This window comes from Crassostrea angulata, chromosome 4, assembly GCF_025612915.1.
Source record: "Crassostrea angulata isolate pt1a10 chromosome 4, ASM2561291v2, whole genome shotgun sequence".
Classification (NCBI taxonomy): Eukaryota; Metazoa; Mollusca; class Bivalvia; order Ostreida; family Ostreidae; genus Magallana; species Magallana angulata.
The window spans coordinates 42554736-42577079 of record NC_069114.1 but is presented as its reverse complement, the minus strand read 5'-3'; the positions used below and the strand labels follow the sequence as shown (position 1 = coordinate 42577079).

Sequence of the window (22344 nt, the reverse complement as noted above, 5' to 3'; positions counted from 1 at the left end):
GAAATAGTCCATGTCCAATGCTTGTCCAAGTATTCCTCACTTTAGTTATGCATATATGCAGTGAAGTATAGGATTGTAAATGCATGTTGTAATATTCTGCTAAATGTACAAAATTCTGTAACATATATCTTGGGACAAGATGATTAAAGTGGATACAGGAAAGTTTGAAACCTTACACAGATTATGCTTAATATAATAATGTAATCAAAATGTGTATAATTAATAACTTCTTTTCATGTTTGACTGCATGTACTGATAGATGATATCTTTATAGCCCTGCAAATGTATGTCTGACCCCATCTTTATTAGTTGAAGAGTTGTTGGGGGATAACATAACAGAACATCAAAACTGCAGAGCAGTCAATTCATATACCGGTACATGTAATTACTTGTCGATAGTTCTAATATTATCTGGACTAGCTCTGTATATCAAGGTCATATGTACTTAGTCTATCAATGTTTATGAGAGTGTTTTTGTGTGCTCCCTACTCTCTGAACTGCTGTCCTTTCACTAAACTTCATCAAAGCATTTCTCAAGCTTGGCTATATAGGCATGAATAACAAAAAGTTAGATTTATAAACCTAAACAATCATTCTCTTCAACCTGGATCTTTCGGTATGGCAAAGAAAATTGTTCCCAACACACTTATTGACATCAGTCTATCTGAAAATCAGGAAGAAATTCAAGGCAAAAAGATTTTTAATGGGTCAGTTTTAACCAATTAAGTACAGAGCCTGAAAAATTATGACCTTTACAAGTCTAGTAAATTGCTCCAAGCTCGAACTATCTAAAATTCTAATGGACTAATGAAAAGAAATTCAAAATTCCCACCAAAAAAAAAAGTAAGCACCCGAGAGTCAATAATCACCATGTTCTGAAGGTGAATTTTTACCTGTGTAGATTTAAACTGGTAGATCATGCATTAATTTCTGGTCATTTACCAGAACATGTACTTATATTTCTTTAAACAATTAACATGAAACGATGGGCAGTGCAAATAAATCTGGGTCATCACGATGCATGGTTGACCGGTGCCCTGACTGTTAACTGCGAACAGCTGGGAATGGTAAGATGTTGTAATGTATGTACAACAAACATGTACAGGTCACTAATGGCAGCAACTGTGTGACAAAAATACCACAGAGCTCTACACAAGGTCATCAAGGCTCTTACTGTACACCACACAGGTGTGTCACAGGTATATAAATATAGGTCAGCGAGTCCTTAACTCAAGAAAACACCTGTAAACATGTTGAATTAGGTCCAAGAGAGAGAGAGAAAGAGCAATGAAGTAATCCTCCATCCCCCCCCCCGCAAAAAAAATAAAGAAACAAAAAACAAAAATCATTCACAGCTCCCTCGTCTTTAAGCAATTGTGCATTAAACGAGTAATTAACTATATTAATAACATCTGCAAGAACTTCAAAGGCTACATCTACCACATATACAATGTATGTAATACTGATAGGTGTGAAGATAGTTCGGGAGATACACATTTTGCAGACATGACCAAAGGTGATATTACAATGTTGTAAATATGTATCCTGTGGGGATCAAAATTGATCAAATACAGGCAGATAGCACCCTTTATCAATTACTGCCTACCTGAATTATTCATCCATGAACATATATATGATTTATCTACATTTGTACACTCAGTTGCAGTGATTGAAAAATATAAATGTAATATTTTAGCCCCTGTTGCACTGAACTTAGACCAGTTTTTATCAACCCAACACTAAAAGATTACAGCTGTGCAAATTGATACACAATGTTCATTAGCTTGGTTATGATGCATATCTTCCCTTTTTTCTCCATTTAAATGTGGGACAAAGAGCTTTTTGGAAATTGGACATAAAGAGAATCAATCAATAGACTCCAGTTACCTCCATATAATGTAAATATCATATCTAGGACTGAGAAATAATTGAACCAGCCGCTGATTAATGTAGCCAGCAAGCATATCCTTCTATTGATCTGCTGGGTCCAATCAATGGCAACCCATTGTCTCTCTTCTCTCTCAAGTGTCCCTCTTGTATTGTGCTGGCACGATCCACTGTCCAGCTACTGATTTTTTAACAGGTGAAACATCATTGACAAAATTAATGTGCAGTTTGTTTGGTAATCATCCAATAATTACTGTTTACTTCTCATTAATGAAATGAGAGGGAGAGAATCGACCTCATGATAATATTTGCACTGTCACCATGTTTACATTGAGGTTCAACCAGGAAAAGTTTATTTTGAGATGATTTATCTGGATATGATAAATATTTGCAATGCTCATTAAATTGAAATTCAAGGCACAAACCACAAATATTTTGATGAATATGCTTTTAATACTACAACACAATTAACTGTACTACACTTTTATCATTAACAGGAAATTGACCCTCATTTATTAATATTAATGCTCATTAAAAGCGAAAATATGCTTTGTGAAAAGTTTGTACAACTGCTAAAGCCTTTTTCCATATACTGCAGTCAGATGACATAAACAGATGTCATAAACAGAGATAAGGTATATAGTTCAAATCAAGGAAATGTCAACTGTGTCTTGGTGGAAACGTAACTGTACAGGATCAATGCATACAACGACCTGTCACATGTCAACAGCATGCATAACACGAATGCTAGTGTACGTGAAAACTCTTGCATAACACTTAACCCAAGTATTTAATCTTAGTATTTGTCCTCCTCAACCCACAAGTCTCTAAGGTGAATCTGCCTTTCAATAAAAGAAATAAAAATTAAAGAGAATGTGAAGTACCAAAATATAAAAGCCCGTTTTTTATCATGCTGAAATGACCATGCCTCGAAAACTGATCAATTTAAGCATCTTATTACTCTGTGGTGTTTATAAAGTTATAGAGTGCAATCCCTTCCTGGCATACATCGACTAGGATATTGGTTACCTAATGGCATAATCTGCTTATTGTGTACTTAAATTATTGCTTACTGTGGGGAAAAAATAAGAATACTAATCATTGATGACCGATTTCAAGTCTGATCATTGTTTATTCATTATGTTCAAACACTTGAATTCTTAGCTACAAAAGCCTTCCTTTTATTACCATGCAGTGCAATGGCTGAAGGCATGATGAACATCAAGAGAAACCACACAGTTGAACAGTAATGCTACTGTATGAAACCAGGGTTTGATTTTTTAAAACAAAACAACCATCACCTGGAACTGCACACAACAAATAAGAATATATTGAACCATAGAAAAATATTGCAGCTCAATGCACTGCACTTGATACAGACAACAGGTTTCAATTTCTGCAACATTTGCAACACAAAATCTATAGATAGCATACAAACACCAATTCTAGTCCCCCAGACCCTAGATTTATAAGATCAGGGCTACATTGCTACAGGTTAGACCTTATTATTCTTAACTAAATAACCGTTCATGTCTGGTCTCATGAATGTCACCTAAAGCAGACCTCGCTAATCGATCATTACATAACCAGGCCTAATGTTTTACACCGCCATGTGCCGTTGAACTGGGACATAAAATTATGCTGATTACACACATTTTCCGTGGATGACACAAATATGTCACACTTCCACTACATAGTACAGAGTACTCATATGTTACTACACTGTACAAATTTTAGGTACTCTTTTTCATTTCTACTTTCTCAGTGGGTTACTTGCCGCCACACAATATAGTACAAACAGGAGTATCTGTTACATTTGTTTAATGTCCAACAGCTCATATGATCACAGAACATAAAATAACTGAGGTTAACTTCAAATAACTTGAAATAACAGTAAGGAAATGGATATGTATGTATATACCCCCCCCCCCCCCCTTCCTTACTTTAAATAATATGTTTTCATGGTGATGAATAATACATCAGATACTAACTAAACATAACAAACTGTGGAGTTTTATGCATATTTAAATGCAACTTATCAACACAGCGATCAGCAAACTATTAATAAATCATATCATTTGAAAAATGTGTTATAACAGAATTGACAACAGAACAGGAACATTAAATATATGATCTTGACAGCAGATATAAACAACCAGTGTGGTATGCTGTGAATGTGTACACATTAATCGTACAAAATCCACTAGGATGAAATAACATGTCAGTGGTGATCATTAAATTTTAATGTTTGTCTATAACCCGCTTAATTTGTTTCTTTGCTGCAGCACTGATTCAGAAATCATCATGTCCTTTCCAGAGATTCTGGAAAAAAGAAAGAAAGAAGAGCAGCATAAAAATAAATGCGTTCTAGAAAGCTGTTGCATTATTCAAATTATAAAACAAAGTGGGAAATAATTTCCCATTTAAGCTCTTGATCCATATTTTTATTTCATTGGCAGAGAGAGAATGTGCATCTCAGCAGGCTGAAAAATACCCAAGAGGCAGTTGAAATCTGCAAGTTTTTTTTTTTTAAATCTAACGGTATAAACAAGTTCTAATCTAGTTGAGCTAATAAAACGAGGAGATTCTTGAAAAGGTCAGCAGATTTGTAGCATTTAATAAGACAGTAAAGTAGTGATTATGTCTCTCTGATCCCGAACATATGGAAAGCAGCATCCCTCAGCAACCAACTGCCACCTCAGCAAAAAATAAGAAAGGGGGAAGGGTTCCAGAAAGAATAAACAATTTTAACTTAGAGGATCAGAGGAACAAAGGGGCACCTCCTTATGTTTTTTCCCCTAAGATTTTGATCAATTCAAAGCATAAAGATATATTTGATAATCTAACCCTTGATAGATGTTGCATACACTAACTATAAAAGACCAACCACTCTGGAACATACAGTCGTTCACTGCTGATGTAGCGGCATGTTTTGGGGTACATGCCGACAGGTACTTGGAGGAACCAAAAACTTTTTCAGATATTTCGCTCAAACCATCAGAAACAACAGTCAATGCTTCTATTAACTGAATGCCTGACATAAATCAAGGACTCAGACAAGCTTCTTGCAATCTCAACAGTCAAGTTATTAAATTTACGAGAACAGCGGCATCTTCTCGGAGAAATTTGACACCCCTCATCGCTGCCTCATTTTAAGAACCTGCCTGCTTTATGAACTATAAAAAATGCAAAAGGTCCCTATTATACTGGTACTAATCTTAATATAGAAATGTTGAGAGCCGCCATCAATGGTCACTGTACTATATATCCTCTTTGTAAGAAGCAAAGCAGTTAATTATGAGTCTCTCCTGGCTCCGTGACCACTGATTAACCTAGTAAATGATCTTAGGAATCAACTATCTTTGACATTTGCTGCTATTTTGCCTACCACATGCTTTTTTCTCTCTCCTGCATGAAGAAAGTATATTGAGATCTTATGAAGTATAAATAACCATGCATAGTGATATGTAGAAAACATAATTAGCAAGTAAGCCCTCAGTGGTGGTCTGGTGGAATAAGATTTTTAACTACCACTTTCCTACAAAAAAAACCCCACTATTTCTCTTCCTCATTTTACAACACTTAAAATAAAACAGAAAGCCAGTTTTGTTGACTTTTCTTCCAGTTGGATGAATTTAAACAACTAATGTGTAACAGCACTAAAACAGGGAATGCTTAGTCTCTGCTCTGTATTCTGACAGCCAAGACCATAATTACTGTCTTTCTGCTGAAACTAAATCTTGATAGATTTGAGTTTTTTTGCCTTGCTTTTCCAATTTAGAGGGATTTTTTTTTGCATTTACTCTGTTTCACATCTCGATTTTGCTAAACATCAAAACTTTTCCATCACTGGGGGCTGTCAGGACAGACTTTTAAACCAGGGAGCTTCCATTGTGTTACCAGATAAAAATCCTGGTCATCATTGACGGAGCCCAGCTGATATATACATCTATTTATATTTCAATTAAATACCTCCATTGTTATCTTGTTTCTCAAAGAACCAGAAATAGACAGCCAAACACAGTAAATCTTTTTTAACCAAGCCCCACTAACAATGAGATCATTATCTCTAACTTGATGTAGTTTTTCTGTACGGACAATTAAAACACATAAAGGTCCCCGCACATTATATAAACAAACTTTTTCATTTGAGCAATTATCATACAGACTATGCTAATAGATTTATCAATAAGAATCTTGTAATAATAAAACATTTCCTGTACATTTACTTCTATTTTATTAACATAAACCATGAAAAAGCAATATGCTAGCTCATAACCAGTAAATGCAGATACATGTTACAGCCAAAATTAAAACCAGAATAAAAATACAATGCCCTCTCAATTTCCCTCTCAATCAGTTTCAAATTGATAGTTTGGAGTCTCGACTTTTTTTAATCAACACCTATATGCAGTGTGCCATAAATTATACATATTCTGCTGGTTTGTAGGAAGATACCCAAACAATACAGGGTACAAAAGAATTACCTCTACGCTTGTATATATTGATTAATTCCTGTCTGATGGACACAAGATGTGTCTGCCCGGGCAAGTTACTATCCATCTGCACAACTCGCCAAAATGTAGACTTGCTTCATGTTGATATTACCTGAAAATTAATATAAAAATACCGATATAATTTTACAAATATTTTGGAACATATTGTATAAAACAGTACACAAAAGAATATGACAGAAATTTGGAATCAAATGTTCTTTTATCAATGATCAGGTACATTCAAATATAATACCAATCATAATGAAATGCAAGTGATCTGAAAATCAATAAAGTAAAACACAGTTTTATCAGACAAGCTTAATATAATGAATTCATGCTTACAATGAAAAAAGTTTTATTCCACTGATTTTAAACATATCAAATACAACAAATTAAATCTAATCAAAATCTCTTGTCCCTGGTGCTTCATTATGATAATCATGTTTTTCTGTATGGAGATGCTCATGAAGATATCTATATACAATTATTAAACATATGTTCAATCAACCGTGAATAACGGTTAAGGTATCCCACTCCTCAATGTTGTTGTATCAAGAATTTCTTGAGAAGTATATCATTGAAATCTGTAGACAAAACATACTTAAAAAATACAAAGATAATGGGGGATCAGTATCCATCCCTCTGAGTTATTGCCTATTTAATTTGACCTTTTCGCACCTAAAATGCAATTTCATCCCGATTAGAATTTCTTGTCCGTATTTTTGATAAAGCAAACTTATTTCTTCAAATATTGTTTATAATTATGCACAATGGTCACAATGAATAGAGGGATTACGCAAAAAATTTGTACGAAGCTGCATAAATTTTTTTGTGACCTTTTTGCACTTAAAATAGACAATTTCTATAATAGTTACAATTTGATTTGAAATAAAAAACTTTTGGAATATCAAGAATTTTATAAGATTAATCCAGTTTGCCTAGATATGTATTCAGTATCATTTTTGACATAATATAACATGGGGGTCAGTGATGTCAAATTTTAGATATAGGGCTTCAAAGGTAAAATTCTCGCAAAATTTGGCTTAAAAAAATTCAGACATGTTCTATATATTTGCATGATTTTATGCTAAACGGCTATCACATTCTCAAGATTTGATTTTGTACATGTCACACAGAACCTATAAAAGATGTTACAAACCTATCAAATGTTAAAAATGTGAATAATGAATAAAGTATAATAAAAAGAAAAGTATATTGAAAACTCATAAAATTGCTTGTTTCTGTCATTTTCGTCTAAAAAACCTTCCGCACGAAAAAATAGTTCCCCCCAAAACTTGTTTGTTTCTTGAATTCAAATGGATTTTCTTTATGAATGTTGTGTAATTATGAAATAATAATCTATCTGTGATGATTAAATAAATAAAATCATATTCATTTCAAATATAATGATCATCTGCGCGATGAAATCAAAACATGAGGAGTGAGATACCTTAAAGTCCAGCAGTTTCTAAATTCATAGACTTATTTAAATAAATATATAATCATGGTTACCACTGAGAATACTGGTAATTGCTCTTGCTAAAAGCAAAAGCTCTACAAAATTAAACAATGTCAATTTTTGAGAATAGTTTGCTACCAGTTAACAAAATTGAAAACCACTTTTATTTCATCAATTGTTGTCTAAATTGCATCAAGTTTATGGAGGAGGCATGGAATTTCACTCCGACACAAACTGCTTTCATCACTTTCAGTGCTCAAGTTCTATTCCTGCAGATAATTACTTGCTTAATGATACCGCCTCATTGTCAATCAAATCAATGAACCACTAATTACTCACATTAAATTAAGTCCTTATCTCATCATGCATAACACTGGAGTTTGGAGTGTATGAATAAAAACTATAGAAAAAGTGTTCTACTTGTTATCATAAACTGGTATGTATTACATTTGTATTACATACCATGGGGGACCAAGTAATGCATTCGGTGAATTACATGGACACTGAGGGAAAACAATTGTAGCTAGGGCAACAGTTCACACCAGGAATTAACATCCAAACTAAGGCTGAACTGCTGTTAGAAAACAAAGTAGATAAAATATATCCTTGTTAATTACTTTTCTTCGCAACAAGGAAATCTTAACAGCTACAAATGTCTTCAAATAAAAAAAGTATTTCCCTCTTTTTTGTTCTACTATCTGATAAATATACATAGTTACATAGCCCATATAACTTCTTCAGACCTCATTTAATTATACTGGCACTGACAAGCAGACACACAGAAAATCCAGAAAGACTGTTGGCTTCTCTCTTACTCACGTTATTGATGACTGTAATCTCCAAACATTAGCCGATTATGCTACAAGGTCAATAAATGGAAATTTTTCTCTTATTTTCTCTTATCTATCTGTTAATGACAATATTTATAAAATTCACTTTCATTCTGCAAGGAGAGAATCATGCAGAGACAACAAAGTTCAACAGTTAACCAAGCAACAACCTTTATTTGTCACGAAAAAAAATAACAAAACACAAAAAGGCAATGGACCTCTGTAAAGTAATCCACCACATGTTTCTTCATCACACAAAATCTAAAACCCCCTCAGTCAAAGAATGACTCTGTTAAATTGAGGCTTGATCTAGCCTTAGGAAAAAATACCATGGGAATAAAAAAAAAAGATCCCCTGTTCAAAGCTCATATGGTTATCACCAAATAACAGATCTTTCTTAACAAGTTATTGCTGTGTAATTACATTTGGCCATGCCATGTCTACTTCATGCTAAAGACACATAATTAGATACCACAGACTTGGGATAGCCTTATTGGATTGCTGATGGCGTTGGTCAGTAGAAATTGTTTTCCAACAGTGCCCTAATATGATTGGAAGATGCTCTCTTTCATAAATTTTGCATCCTCAACCATAATTAGCATGTTGAGAACATGCCTTTGATAGCAAATCTAAATCTAGAATTCTGTAAATTGGAACATCACCGTCATGCATTTCCTTAATAACAAGATTTCAGCCTGCTATAAAACTACTTAATCTAATTGGTATTTAAAATTTGCTGCTTAAAATTAGTATAGAACTGCCATGTTATCAAATCAAGTCCACAAAACATGCTTCAGTAGTCTGGGAGAAGACATGATTCATTGAGACCTTTTAGATACTAAATCCTTGACAGTGCATGTGGGAGAAATTTTCCATATTCCCAAGAACACCAAAATTGCAATGCAAATAATCATTTCCATACAAAAGTCAGATCTTTAACATGGAAAAAAGATCCATGCAACTGCATGCTTTAAAATTAAAAAAAAAAAAACAAAACAAAACTCACTCCATTTCAAAGATGCAATAATTGAAATAGCATGTCTCATTTATAAATTGACCATGACTGAGCAATGAGCTGACGGAGTGTGTGATAGATTCAAATTCTCTGCAAGAACACCATGACAAGGGGCTCTCAATGAAATGGAGTCCAACCAATTCCAGAACATCTTCTGTTAATGGCCTGGACAGTAATTGAGTTCCAGAAGACACCCCATTCTACATGGTTCATTTGGTAATGCTCAAGTAATTCAGAAAATGACAAGGGGTTTAATTCTGTCAAATTCTATTGCCTCCTACAGAAGATTAGTAAGTAACAGATGCACAAGACCTTGTGTGCCCATTACTGCTAGAGTATTAAAAGGGATATTCACCTCCGCCTCCCTCTTAATTGCATATTACTTCAACTCAATAACTAACATAAGCTAACTTCAAAAATCAGGGTTTTTTTTAAGGGGTCTATACATGAGAGTAAATTGAGATTTTAAAGAAATTTAAAACACCAAAATTGAAAAAAAAATAATTTTTAAGTGCAACAGAACCTTCAGACTCCACTTTCTGTCTGGTGGTTAAATTTTTTACATATACTGGGTACATAGACTTTTAACTAAAATTCAAACTCAGAATGACCTAAAACCATTTCAAGCATGGTTAAAACCATTAATGCAGCAGTCATGGTCAGAAGATTAAACAAATTTTAGTATACCAAACACCAACCATTAGAACCTCAGTGAACACCTATGAGAGAGCGGAGGACTAGATTCTGTTATAACTTTGTCCTCCAGTCTATTTCATGTCCAAGGTCAAATCCAGCTCTTGTTAAAAAGAGCTAGCAGTGATGACCATGCCATTTTTACCCTTTCAACAGTCATATTTGTTGCACTGATAATTTCAGCAAGTATTCAACAACTTCATCAACAATTTAAAGTGGGCAATATTAACAGGTGTTTTATGAGGGCTTTTTCACATGAATCTAAACCTATTAAAAAACATCTTTAATAAGTGGCATGTAAATATTATCACTGACAATATCACAGACAATCAGTCTATACTTTAATTTGCTACATGTATATACATACAACAAATGATGCTTATGCTTAAGCAAAATAACACTATACATGTATGTGAATATTATTATTAAATTTTTTAACTGACACTAGAACGCCAAATATAACCCCCAAATAACAGCATATTAAAGTAATTGTCCCAAAATGCCATTGCCATGCAACAAGCGACTATCAGCGATACTGGTGTTACAGTTGAACTGTGATTGGGAGATTTTTTATTTCCACCACATCAATACAGCGACACCCAATCTATTTTATAACCCAGTTTATTGGCCATGAATAGAAATCCCCTCTTCTCATAAAAACAACAAATATTAATTGAAGGCCCCCAGAATATTAAAGCCAAGGAAATAACTTGTCTGGGGTGAGACCCAGTAGGCTTTGATGTATGACAATCAGTAATATCAAAATATGGTGGGGTCACAGTAAACAGTGAATAATTAATGATTTAATGAAAATTCACAGGAGGGAAGCTGAATCAAAAAACGTTTTCCCCGGTTTTTGTAGTTAATTTTTTTTTGTGTTATTTGGTATCAATTCAGTACTGTTCAGCTGGAATAATGCTTTCTTTGTTTACTGAAAAATTCCATTTCCGACAAGATTTTTTACACCGACTAACTCAAATTAACTGAAATATAATCTCTATCTCTTTATATGATGCTGATGATGATCTCTGTTTTTTCTTTCATGTTCTGATTTTGTTGCAGCAAAGTATGGCAGGGTTTAATGTACAGTATTATTCATTAGAGACCCATAGGCCTTACTGCTCACCTGGGTGTATGCCATTCACTCTCAAGTCTAAAAATAATATTCAAGAAATTTTAAATTTCCTAATTTTTAAAAGAAAATTTCACTGGAAATGCATTTCTGTAAGTACATCCTGGTTTACTGAAAATTTTCAGGTCTGTCCAAACACTGACCCTCATAGAGAATATGACAAATTCAACTACAAGATCACTTCTCAATAAAAGTCACCTAGCTTTACCAGTTCTCAAAGGTTTGATCGTACATTTTTGCAATTGATTAAAATCTTCTCTTTTATACCTTATTAATTACAGATCAAAACAAATCTTAAATTTTATAATTATTTTAATCACAAAAGATAATGTACCACACCTATACCACAATTTTCATTTTCAATTAATTTGGTTACAAACTGGTTTTATTCATTATCTGTCTTTCAGTTATATAAACGTTTTATTATCATTTTTTTTATGTCAAAGCTGTTTGATATCATTAAACCATAATGATACATTTTTTCTTTAGGGACACTTAACTCCACACCAATATAACCAGCCTAAGTGTATGTCTATAATTCACCTGCATATTGATCATTGATTGGCCCTTCATTATTGGGTACTTATGAAAACTTTAGTAGCAAACACACACACACATATAATACCAGCGGAAATGAGGCTTCACACAGTGTACACCCTCGGGTCTCATTTGGGTACCTCAGCTGCTCATCGTTAGTCGTTGTCAAAGGTTCAATGGTTCATCATCCAGTGCTAGTCTGGGCATTTCGTCCATGATATTAATTTCAGGAATTAAAACCTACCCCACAGCAGACCATTTCTGCCTCCTTTCCAATCAATACTTCTCAGATGTAATAGAACCATTTTAACAAGGCCTTGGACTTTCAGTAGGATGTAACAATCTATTTTTGTGTCAAAACAAGTAAAATGATGCTGGTTTGTTGATTACAAAGAGCCAGGCTGAAAGGCGAGCAATTAAATAGACAGGCCTACGTCACAATGCTGTTTGACACAACTACCCAAAGTCCAAGCTCTTGTTAAAATGGTTCTATTTCCCTCCTACGCTGTGTCTGTCCTTGGTGAATTTTTACACCATTAAATAATGTAAATGAAATTGTGAAAGTTGTGTCATTTAATCATAGTCAATGTTATCTCCTTGCATTAAATTTACAAGTTATAATGTAAACTCTATTTCAAATCGCATCAGTTTCAGGTTTTTTTCTTGCCCCCAGAGTATATTCTTTTTCACGTTGATCACCCTTTTACGACACATTCCAACAAAGATATTGCTATTTTCAATTCATCACATGATGCATTATTAATGTAGAACCTAACTGCATTATAGTATTCTGCTTTTTCACATCTAGCTAAGGGAATTTTACATCCATTTTCAGTTTCTCTCATAAATTTTTGATAATTTTATCGCTCACTACGTGAAAACCTCACCTGAGTGAGTTCAGATGAGGAATTAAATGTGACAATGAATTGTTAAATAGAGCAATAGTTCTTTGCTTTGATAAACATTTGTTGGAGACCAATTTTCATAATTTTCATTGTTTAGCTGATTTTCAACAATTGTAAGAAATAGGACAAGATTTTCTATTAATTGGTAATGCCACTGTCAAGGAATATACGAACCCACAAAACTCTGCCATTAACGAAATGCACAAAAATTGAGACCTGTGAATATCAATGAAACCATAGAATTAAAACAAAATATTTATCTTCATTCTATTCTTAAGGTGTGGATCTTGCTGAAACCCTATAAATGTTTCAGATGATGCTGTTTATCGATCCCAATACAATTAAGTTTTAATTTTAACTTTGAAGACTCTTAGATGTGTTAATTACAACTTTTATACCAAATTTCTGACATTATGGAGAGGCATTAGAGGCAAACAAGACATGCTAAAAATAAAATATGTATGCTCCCTCATCTTGAACTTTCGTGCATTTTAAAAGTGTTGAATGATCATATCAAAAATATATCCTATCAAAGAAAGGGCCCCAAAAAATACCATTAAGGTTATGAAATGCTGACCCCGAAGCCTCTCTAATATCAAAACTTCAACACTCTCTCAGATAATACATGCAAATATTCTGTATCAGGAAATCAAATAAACAGTTAAGATTTAGTACTTCCTCACTGTTATGATAGCAGATGGTTAGCCATTCACGGTAAACACAGGGCTCCATTCCCACCCTTTTGTTTGGAGAGAGACACACTCCAACAGAAAGTTGTAATCAAAACTTATGCAGGAATGTAAATGGGCATTAGATGAGCTTTCTAACTGAGGCCTCATCAAAAGAAAATTGATTATCTTGTCCAACAATGTGTGATAATCCAAGGTCAATGAAATTGTGGTTGATAAAGCACAAGATTGGGGGGAGAGGGCAGGACCACCAACCAGGGGATCTATGCTGGTACATGATGCATCTTCAATTAGGTGGCCAAAATAGTCTGACCAAAAACCGCAGAAGGCAGGCAAGTGCTTGAAAACAAAGATGGAGATAAGCTCATCACTAAGAGGCTACAGAAATTGCTTTCTGAGTAAACAAGGCCAATTTTTGAGTAAACACTCCAGGAAGTTTATAGCTTTGCATTGGGACCAATCACTTCAGCTGTGCTCTCTCATTACTGCTATCCATCACCCATTGTCAGTGGATAATTGTTTAACCTTCTCTCAGTTTCAAGGAGACTGCATGTTCTTCATATCCTCTTCATTCAGTTTATGTGATAGGCTTTTACAGTATGCATGGTGCTAGAAAGTCATTTTAAGTTCACAAACAAATTATAGAATAAAAATCCTTCTGTTCTGAATTAGACCCCAAAAACAGCTGCATAAATAGCTAACTCAAACAAGGGTTAATTGGGAGAATTATAGCAGCAATAGTTTTTTGCAAATGATTCATCCTAGATTAAATATTGCCAATCTAGGAACAGGAGTTATCAGGATTGATTTTGTGATTTTCCCTTATCATATATTGACCTTTCTAAAGCACCAGAATCATTTATAGCAAAAGTATGCATTGAGAAAAAAAACAACCCTGTTTTTTTATTGGTCAATAAAAATTACATAAAATTTCTTGTATCAGGTAGTTCAGAAATAATGTCACAAAGATCTATCTTTTTCACTTTGTCCCTTGGTGTCACCAGCTCAAACTTTGGCAACCAAAGATTAGGTCAACCATTTACTAAACCCCAAATGGTAAGAGATGGTCTTCAAGAAGCGATATCACAGCCTGCCTATATAAACCTTTTCTGAAGTAAATTCACCTCTGCACTAGAGAAAATATGTATGTCATGTTACAAGAGCTATACAAGAACTGCTAGTCAGAGAGTCAGATATGGGTGGAGATGATCAGAATCACAAAAGGAAACCACCCCCCCCCCCCCCCCTCCCCCCCAAAACACGCTGTAATACACTAATTATACACTGTCATCTGATGACCATAAAGGGCCTAGATTTCCCTCAGTATAGGTTAGCCACTGCACTGGTATCATCATATAGCCAACAGAAATCAATTAGGTCAACATGACACGACCAGTCTATAAACCCATAAGCATCTGGAGGCCTGTAGCCACACCTTATATTAGCTGTTATGATGAAAAATCCATAATGAAAGCAGACTTATATAGCCAATTATTGTGTAATATCCAGGGCTAATTTTCCTTAATATTTGATGTATTTTACAGATAAGTCCTATTTAATTGCACTGAAAATAGGAATTTTTTGTGATTTTTCAGGGCTTTTTATTCTTTGAAACAAAAGCTGTTTTTTGGTTATATTACAACAACAGGCCATATTTTGAATCTAATAGCTACTAACAATAGCCATCCAGTATCACAGCCAAATAAAAATTCCCATAACACAAGACGTTTAATGGAGCGGAATAATTGCACTATTTAAATGTGACTGTCATTTGCATAGCAAGTAGATTGGTCGGAAACTATGCACAGGAAATCTTCAGTTTTTACCTTTCAGCTTCTGATATTGTTTACAGTTGCCAGCTGTTTGGAAACTTGAAAGATTATAATGCCAATTCCAAGCCTCTCCGAAACTCTCAGTAAATCTGCCCTTCGTTTCATCGATCTGTTCCTTTAGCAGAAACCAGGTCACTGTAACAGATAAAATATATAGATTTTTTCCTCCCTCCATTGATCGTTTACTACTTTTATTTGCTTGTTTACAGATTTCTGCCTCCAAGGCTCCTAGAGATAAACAGGGACGGTACAGCGATAAAGATTCCTCTATGAATGAACAGAGGCATAAAAATCATATAAATAGTAAACAGCGAAAGTCATCTACCGGTATACACAAACATACTTTATGATAAAACATTTTTTGGTTCATAGCACAAGCTTATAAAATATTTTGGTAGTTATCTATGGAACAATTTTGATGCAATTTTCCAATATTTGTTGTTTTTGTTAGGGTAGATTGTCTAATAACATCACTCCATCTAATGCATTCTTGTTTTGAAATAATGGGGCTCAGCAATTGAATACCATGAATTGTGTACTAGACCAAAACACATTTTTGACGTGACAAAAATAAGGTCAACTTGACACGATGGGGTTCTTCAGCAGTGTAGATTAGAGCCCCAAAGCCTTTTATCTGCACATGTCAGGATATAGTAAATAAAAACAGCAATGGATACCACTCACTATCTTCCACAAGACAGAACTTTTTAAATTATTTCAGTACGCAACCAGCGCAAAAGGAAAGAATCTTTCTTCACCGCATTATCAAGGCATACATGAAATTACCCCCAAACTCATCATTATTATCAAAGGCCTGTTGACACTGCAGCTAATCAGAGGGATGTTCAAGGAATCAGTGCTGTTCCTTATCAGTGACTGACGTGCGGCCATGAGCGTCCATGGAGCTATAGATCAGTGTTTACTTGCACTTGGTGATAGCCATATGACCACTGTTTTCAAAACAATTTTGCTTTCAGAGTAAACACTATGCAAGGATAGAGGCAAAATTCCCTCTCTCTCTCCTCAAAATATTTTAACCTAGATAAAGATATAATTAGTTTATGTGGTGTTTATTTATATCAGTTACATTTTCAGACGATAACAACACCAGTCATTCTTCAACAGAATCTCTAAATACCTCCACGAAAATCCCTTTCAACTTTATTCTACAGTTGGGTAATCTTAAACAAACCATGGTTTTTTTTCAATCTTTGTACCTGCCAAAACCAGTTTTCGACATGTTTCTCCTCTAATACAACAACAACAAAGTATGCATATTTCTAGGTATGACCATGGTGCTCTTTGCTGTCCATATGTCAACCCTTGAAATTCAGGCTTTAAAATCAATACCTTCTGCCAAATCTCCACAGAGATACTGGGACTAGAACTGGTCCAAATGCCCTGCAGAACAAAACATCTGTAATTTGGTCAGCAGAGATGAATGAATTATCAATAAGACCTTCTCAACAAAGCACAAAGCCATGGTCAAACTTCAGCTTTACTGTAACAATCAATATACTTGGCAATAAGTATTTCTCTCTCTCTCTCTCTCTCTCTCTCTCTCTCTCATTCATCTTATTAATACCTTGCTCACACAGGCAACATCACCATATGCAAAATATCTAAGCAGCACCTGTTACAATTTTATCTATTTGTTTATTGAGTGAACAATTGTTTGACTCCATAAAAGATACTCCCCTCCCAATTTAGAAAAAAAAAATATTAACATGCCCTAGACAATAAATGGAGCAAATTATGACTACTCAATGTAAACAAACACAACTCTTCCCCTCCCTCGTTCTGTCTTAGCCAATGGGAGGCATCTTTACATCAATCTTGGTCAATGAATTCGGGCACAAATGGCTTATACACATAACCAACACAATTACCTTTATATCCTTTGGTAATCAATGAGATCTATGCTGTTAACACAGGGAATGTCAATGTTGGTGCTCTAGTTGTTGACCATTGACAATAATGGTGGATAAACAACAAAATTGCTGCCATCTCTAGCTAAGTACTCTGACATTACCATATATCTTTTCCCAGCACTTGACAATGCCCTCTAGGTTTCTTTTGACCCCTTTTAATTTACACTTTAAAAGCAACAAATACAATTTTGGAAATCTAATCACAAGATAACCATCTTTAAGAATATCCTATCAAAAATCAGGCCCTGCATATTAAATGGGATAATTCCAGGTACCATGATTATCTGGGTGTTTTCTTTCTCCACACTATTGACAATCATCAGCAATACTTCTGAAGTGCAAAAAACATTTTGACGTATATAATTGTGAACTGTAAAAAGAATGTTTGGGGCCATTTATACAGTGTTATCTTTGGGGGGGAACTGGTTCACTGTCGTCTTTTGGCATTGTTCATGTTTGATCAGTATAAAATGACCAAATAGCCAAACTGTTCAAAAATCTAAACCGATAAGCTAGTGTGTGTGTGTATATTTACATATTTCTTATTCCAGTTATGACCAGCTCTCTCTGATTTAAATACTTGATTTACCTGGGTTTGTCTTTAATCTGAGTTATATATAAAGAACCCCCCCCCCCCCTTTCTGACTAGCTTTTACATGATTTATTTACATACCTTTTTAAACTTCAAAAGACCCCAACTTGAGGTCAGTTTAACCAGACATAGAAACCAAAAATAGTTTTGTCATAAGGCCTATGTGTTTCCTAGACTTTGTTTCCTTTTCTGATACATTGCAATAAATCGTAAAATTTGGGCTAGAAGCATTCAGATTTTAACAGAATAAATGCATGCATATATTCTCTTTATAAAGAAATGGTCAGTCCTAGCTTTCTTACAATGGATGAGGGCTATGCTTGCATGTTCTCTTCTCTAAAAAAAAAAATAGCAAGTATATGCACAGTCTGGGACTCGGAGTAATGAAAAAAGTTGTCCGTGTCATTGTGCCTTCGTAAACTAAAGCATTCAATATCAAAGATGTGTCTGCTAGCTTAACCTAAAAACACTATTCCAGGTATATTTATGTGTCATTTTCCTGGAAAAGTTATGTCATAGCATAGAGAAGGAGATCGGGTGTCGATGGAATTTGATCTTGTTTTTCTCCTTAGAGTCACAAAGACAGTCTAATATGAAGCATTATTCTCTTGATGGTATTAAAACATTCCTCAGATTTAAATTGACCTTTATGCCTTGGCAAGAAAACTGCTCAGTCTTAAAGACAGAGTCCCAATTATTTTAAGTACATAGGAGGTAGAGAAAACAGGCTTACATCTATATCTATTTCAAAGTCTTCTGCTTCAAATTACTACTATTGTATTGATGTTAATATTCTGCTTTCCTAAAATCACTGTCCTTCGTGTAAAATTAACTCAGCTAGTAAAATAATCCTGACTCATTGTAAACATCCACTAGTAATTTCACACCTTCTGACATTGCAAGGCATGTCAAGATGAGGGGCTTTTAGAATTTAAATTCCACAGGTAAAAGAAATCTTATCAACAATTACCTGTGCAAATAAAAACTTCTGCACTATACTTAGAAGGCAATTGTATCTTTTACACCTCCAGTGAGCTCAAATTCACTCCAGCTTTTGAAGACATAGCAACATCTTTGATATCAAGCGTAGCATGTATTTGCTAATTAATCCTGAACTGTTGTTTATGTAACATAGCAAATATAAACTGTGTATTTCCCTTACCTAGTAAATATTACATAACTGCATACTTTGGTATACTTATCTTTGAGGCAGCAGAGAAAATGGAGAAAGACAGAGTGAAGGAACTTTCCCCCATTTTTCCTTCTTATTTAATCTAACTTGAAGGAAATAAAGAATATTGCAAGCTTGCAAAAAATGACCCGCATATACCCATGTGTACAAAGGACATGTTTCAATCTTTGTGATTTATTTTTCTGTAGTGTTATGCTGCTTTGAGCATAGGACGAGATGCAAAGATAAACACTGTCTGCCACAAAGGAAGGCCTTTTTTCTTCTTAATAGTTCCCATTTTCTGCCATTGGTGATGAGCAAATCATACCTTGACATAGCAGACTTGGAGCCAACTTTTTTGAATGTGCAATAATATAAAACAAGAACGGTTACAACTGTGATAAAAATCTTGGCCCCTGTATTTGTAAGCCCTTGGAACTGGATTGCAACCTCGTAAATTATAAGCTTGAGCCAAAATCAAGTGGCAATTTTCTTTCTGACATCATTTTTTTCTGATTAGATAAAAACTTCATTAAGTCAAGCACAATAAAACCCCAATATTTTTAGCCTCTGGAGACCCGATACTACCATCCACAAGAAAGCAAAGTATACAATCTGTTGGACTTGCAGCCAAGGGGGAAATAGTCATGGCTTTGTGATCTTGAAAGGATTAAAAATGTTGACTGAGACTTAGCTTTGTGTTCAACAAAGTACTTTAATTGTTCTAACTCACAAAAGAGCAGGGCCATTTGTAATAAAGTTCAACAGTGCCTTCAGCCATGTCACAAGATTTACACATATATTACAATGACTTTGAACCCTAAAGTCCCAGAAAAAACTTTAATTTTCAAATGTGTTGACATTTTCTTTGAAACTTTATCAGTCGTAATTGTGCTGCGTCAACACAAAATGTGACAGGGTCAAGATATTTCGTGATAACCCCATGTTACAAATTACCTCCAATTGTTTACAAATGACCAATTTAAAAACCTACTATATCAATCACCATACTTGAATTTCCCTAAAGTTTATCGAAGATGTTTTTGAAGCTTATTCTTCATATATAGCATTATAGCCCAGGTGCAATTATGAGCTCTTAAACTTGCAAAGCATAATGAAAAATAATGGGAAGGTGAAATGTGATACGGACAACGGTGGGATTAGTTACCATCTCTGACAAATAACAAGTGACAATCGGAGCTTCTTTACGATTCTGTTATTACACAATTTCTTTACGGACTCTCAAATGTCTTACTTTTTCTTTCCAGTGTTTTCACAACCTCTGGCTCATGTCGTAAATCTTGACAATCCAATTGTAGAACATTGAACTGCGAACTGCACCTTTGTTTCGATAGATCAGGATGATAAATCATGACAAGTATCCTACATCTGCAAAATAAAATGAAAAAACAATTCTTCACCGTTTCTTAATCATCAAGATGATTTATTATCTACTGTTACAAAGAAAATTATTTTGTCTTCAAAGCTACAGTCTATAGAAAATGACTTATGTGGAATGCTACACCAAAATTTAATTTTATGGATCGTTAAAGTATCATTTCCCAAACATAATTTCACAGATATATATATATATGCCGTTTATTTATGACATTTTGATTCAATTTCTTTTTTTAAATTGATTGTTTTATATTTCTTCTCTATAAGACACGTCTTTTCAAAAGATTTCATCCATTATAGGTTTAAAAAATATGAACAAAAGAGGTTTTTTTTAATCTTATTAAGAATTTTTTTTATTAAAAAGAGGTAAACTTCTTTTTGACATTTAATACTGGAATAGTTTGTTAGACATTGACATCATGCATTTATTGACAGCAAATACTGTAAATTCCTAATTAAACACGAGGAATTAATATCTGCGTAAAATCGCAGGAAGCATCCTTCGCGGATTTTAAAATCTCGCCATTATTTTCTGACAGTTGAAAACTATAAGAAAAAAGGAGAAAAGTTCAACTTTCGCAATTTTATGTCCTCGCGATTTGATACAATCCAGTGAGATCGCGGAATTAAGTACTTGTGTTATAAAAGGAATTTACAGCATTAAACTCTTCAGTAGGTGTGTCACTTCAAGCCTAAACAGATATTTCACTTTCTCATGATACAAAATTTTGTATAAAATACGGCATATGCCTATATCACTCTTTGAACAATGAAATCATGTTTCAGAAATGATACTTTCATATGATCTGCAAAATAAAATTTTGGTGTAGCATTCCACCTTAAGGCTTTAATATTGAAGTAATAACTTACAAGAACTCTCTTTCATTTCAACAATTTAGAAAAGATGGTTAAAATCTAGCTTTTATTATTCAAACAGTTGTGAAGTTAAGAATTAATTATAACAAAAACTTGGTCCTCCTGAAATTATATTCCCATGCTTTGATTCAATTCATAAAACCAAGAAATTAGATACCAGCAGTACCCATGTAAAACAAGGAATCTATAATATGTTTGCAAGGTATGGCTACGTCAGTGTGAACAGGCCCGTACCACCTGCTCATCATTCAACAAGTGACCACTTTGAATTTGCAGATCAGGGGTCGATGTTCACCTACTTATATGTTACCTTGCTTTTTTTAATAAATATACACTCAGGTGACCCAATCTATGTCTGAAATAATAACTCATTAATTAATTCATCATAAAACCGGAATAATTTGACAAGATCTAACTGCACATTATGCGAAACTTTTTTCCAAAGACTTAGATTTTTTTTTTGTTCAGACAAGAATCTTGTCTAACTTTATATATGGTAACAAAAATAGCTGTCAATTTCAGATGAGAAGAGCAAGGAAATAACGAACTGAAATAGTAAAAAGGTTCCAAAAGAAGACAATAGACTAAATATAGAGAAGAGGCTCCAAAAGAAGTGGCTTTAGGCAACCTAAAGACCTTGTAAAACATGTTTCGATAAAAATAGAATGGAAAAAAAAACATTGTTTTTCAACACGCTCTTTCTATGAAATGACTGTCCAGATCACATCAATTCTATCAAATTAAGCTTGAAATCCCCACTTCTTATCGGAATCATCACTGACAACAGTTTTTGTTTTTAATTTCTCTAGCATTAAAGCTGTTCTTGTGATCTTGACTATTCTAATTTATTTGTCTGGCCACAAGGTCTTGTCTCATGCATTTCTTTCATGATTTCTTTCAC

At 34.1% G+C, this 22344-nt stretch overlaps 1 long non-coding RNA gene across 7 annotated transcripts in view; it reads right to left on the bottom strand.

The window, feature by feature from the left end:
* Positions 1-3691: 3691 nt before the first annotated feature.
* LOC128180469 (uncharacterized) overlaps positions 3692-22344 on the bottom strand; it is a 34288-nt gene continuing 15635 nt past the window's right edge. For all 7 annotated transcript variants that reach the window (XR_008243222.1, XR_008243225.1, XR_008243227.1 and 4 more), the window contains 3 exons: positions 20425-20558; positions 6375-6495; positions 3692-4209 (listed from right to left, as the gene is read on the bottom strand). This is a non-coding gene — a long non-coding RNA (uncharacterized LOC128180469). The remainder of the gene's footprint in view (positions 4210-6374; positions 6496-20424; positions 20559-22344) is intronic.